Genomic DNA, 2,500 nt, shown 5'->3' on the forward strand with positions numbered 1-2,500 from the left:
GCCTGCCGCGCTCTTAGCTCTTCTTCTTCCTACTTCTATCTACGATGACTTTGTTTTTAAAACTTTCTTTTAGTGGAGAGCGCAGCCAAGATGAGCATCTTTAAGTGCGAGATGCAGGGCAAGGAAAAAGGCTGGGAACGTCCCTGGGTGGGCTCGAACCACCAACCTTTCGGTTAACAGCCGAACGCGCTAACCGATTGCGCCACAGAGACGCCATGTCCAGCAGTGTTAAGGGAAAGGTCCATCATTTTAAGGGCATCTCTCTCAGATGACCTTCCGAACAGCAAAATGGAAAAAGAAAAACAAAAAAAAGCTGTGGGCCCCTAATCACCAACAAATGGCTTGGCTGCTAAACTCCTCCATGGACGGCAAGACAGAGTGCGCCTCCCTGTTATCGACTTGATGGCGCTCAGAGAAAAGTTAGAACTTCTCCTCAGCCAGCAATCAATGGCAGCAGAGTGGCGCAGCGGAAGCGTGCTGGGCCCATAACCCAGAGGTCGATGGATCGAAACCATCCTCTGCTAAGTGCTGGGATTTCTATTTATTTTATCAGTTTAGCAGTTCTCTTCTATTGAAATCCTTCTAGAGGTGTGAGCTTACATTGTAACACTAGCTGTCTCGTCTGTGATGCGAACGAGGTGACTGCTGCAAAGTAAACCCCCCAACAGACTGGGCCATGTCAGCCTGTTCTTAGGTTGAGTGGCCATCTTAAAAACCTGTAACAAGATGGTTCTTCTTGTTTCTTCCTGTCTTTTTTTTTTTTTCTATTTTTTGAAATCCAGATGGGGTTATGGCATAGGTTTTATTTTGTTTTTACTTTTAAGTGTCAGGAAAAATCATTAAAATGCGATGTCTGACTTTAAAAAAAAAAAAAAAAAACGGAGTTGCTATAACAGAAGAGTTAAGTTTATGTTGAAAGGTTGCCTGTAAAGTTGAGGTGCGAGATGAGTCCCAAGAACTAAGTCTTGAACTTCCCATAGTAGGCGGGGGATTAGCTCAAATGGTAGAGCGCTCGCTTAGCATGCGAGAGGTAGCGGGATCGATGCCCGCATCCTCCAGAGCTTAAGTTGGCTTCATTTTTCATGAAAGGAAGGAAAAAGATCTTGTCTTCCCGGGGCCGCCACGCTCACATGCAAGTCTAGATAGCGTGCCCCTGTTGTACAGGCCAGCCTTCGATAGCTCAGCTGGTAGAGCGGAGGACTGTAGTCAAAAATTAGCAATCCTTAGGTCGCTGGTTCAATTCCGGCTCGAAGGACCTTTTTGCTATCACATCACATTGGACCTTTCAAACTGACCGTAAGCGCGTTGCCTGCCGCGCTCTTAGCTCTTCTTCTTCCTACTTCTATCTACGATGACTTTGTTTTTAAAACTTTTTTTCAGTGGAGAGCGCAGCCAAGATGAGCATCTTTAAGTGCGAGATGCAGGGCAAGGAAAAAGGCTGGGAACGTCCCTGGGTGGGCTCGAACCACCAACCTTTCGGTTAACAGCCAAACGCGCTAACAGATTGCGCCACAGAGATGGCATGTCCAGCAGTGTTAAGGGAAAGGTCCATCATTTTAAGGGCATCTCTCTCAGATGACCTTCTGAACAGCAAAATGGAAAAAGAAAAACAAAAAAAAGCTGTGGGCCCCTAATCACCAACAAATGGCTTGGCTGCTAAACTCCTCCATGGACGGCAAGACAGAGTGCGCCTCCCTGTTATCGAATTGATGGCGCTCAGAGAAAAGTTAGAACTTCTCCTCAGCCAGCAATCAACGGCAGCAGAGTGGCGCAGCGGAAGCGGGCTGGGCCCATAACCCAGAGGTCGATGGATCGAAACCATCCTCTGCTAAGTGCGGGGGTTTCTATTTATTTTATCAGCTTAGCAGTTCTCTTCTATTGAAATCCTTCTAGAGGTGTGAGCTTACATTGTAACACTAGCTGTCTCGTCTGTGATGCGAACGAGGTGACTGCTGCAAAGTAAACCCCCCAACAGACTGGGCCATGTCAGCCTGTTCTTAGGTTGAGTGGCCATCTTAAAAACCTGTAACAAGATGGTTCTTCTTGTTTCTTCCTTTCTTTTTTTTTTTTTCTATTTTTTGAAATCCAGATGGGGTTATGGCATAGGTTTTATTTTGTTTTTACTTTTAAGTGTCAGGAAAAATCATTAAAATGCGATGTCTGACTTTAAAAAAAAAAAAAAAAACGGAGTTGCTATAACAGAAGAGTTAAGTTTATGTTGAAAGGTTGCCTGTAAAGTTGAGGTGCGAGATGAGTCCCAAGAACTAAGTCTTGAACATCGCATAGTAGGGGGGGGATTAGCTCAAATGGTAGAGCGCTCGCTTAGCATGCGAGAGGTAGCGGGATCGATGCCCGCATCCTCCAGAGCTTAAGTTGGCTTCATTTTTCATGAAAGGAAGGAAAAAGATCTTGTCTTCCCGGGGCCGCCACGCTCACATGCAAGTCTAGATAACATGCGCCCGTTGTTCAGGCCAGCCTTCGATAGCTCGGCTGGTAGAGC

At 46.0% G+C, this 2,500-nt stretch overlaps 7 non-coding genes across 7 annotated transcripts in view; 5 read left to right on the plus strand and 2 right to left on the minus strand.

The window, feature by feature from the left end:
• Window positions 1-138: 138 nt before the first annotated feature.
• Window positions 139-212, minus strand: TRNAN-GUU (transfer RNA asparagine (anticodon GUU)). Its single transcript has one exon. It is a non-coding gene; the product is annotated as a tRNA-Asn (tRNA).
• A 240-nt stretch (window positions 213-452) lies between these two features.
• Window positions 453-524, plus strand: TRNAM-CAU (transfer RNA methionine (anticodon CAU)). The gene has a single exon. It is a non-coding gene; the product is annotated as a tRNA-Met (tRNA).
• Window positions 525-985: 461 nt separating this feature from the next.
• TRNAA-AGC (transfer RNA alanine (anticodon AGC)) lies at window positions 986-1,058 on the plus strand. The gene has a single exon. It is a non-coding gene; the product is annotated as a tRNA-Ala (tRNA).
• Window positions 1,059-1,169: 111 nt separating this feature from the next.
• Window positions 1,170-1,255, plus strand: TRNAY-GUA (transfer RNA tyrosine (anticodon GUA)). Its single transcript is given in 2 exon segments — window positions 1,170-1,206; window positions 1,220-1,255. It is a non-coding gene; the product is annotated as a tRNA-Tyr (tRNA).
• Window positions 1,256-1,445: 190 nt separating this feature from the next.
• On the minus strand, window positions 1,446-1,519 carry TRNAN-GUU (transfer RNA asparagine (anticodon GUU)). Its single transcript has one exon. It is a non-coding gene; the product is annotated as a tRNA-Asn (tRNA).
• Window positions 1,520-2,291: 772 nt separating this feature from the next.
• TRNAA-AGC (transfer RNA alanine (anticodon AGC)) lies at window positions 2,292-2,364 on the plus strand. The gene has a single exon. It is a non-coding gene; the product is annotated as a tRNA-Ala (tRNA).
• A 111-nt stretch (window positions 2,365-2,475) lies between these two features.
• Window positions 2,476-2,500, plus strand: part of TRNAY-GUA (transfer RNA tyrosine (anticodon GUA)) — an 86-nt gene continuing 61 nt past the window's right edge. The window contains exon 1 of the tRNA in view: window positions 2,476-2,500. This exon is cut by the window's right edge and continues 12 nt beyond it. This is a non-coding gene — a tRNA (tRNA-Tyr).

The sequence above is a fragment of the Leptodactylus fuscus genome, chromosome 10 (genome assembly GCF_031893055.1).
Source record: "Leptodactylus fuscus isolate aLepFus1 chromosome 10, aLepFus1.hap2, whole genome shotgun sequence".
NCBI lineage: Eukaryota > Metazoa > Chordata > Amphibia > Anura > Leptodactylidae > Leptodactylus > Leptodactylus fuscus.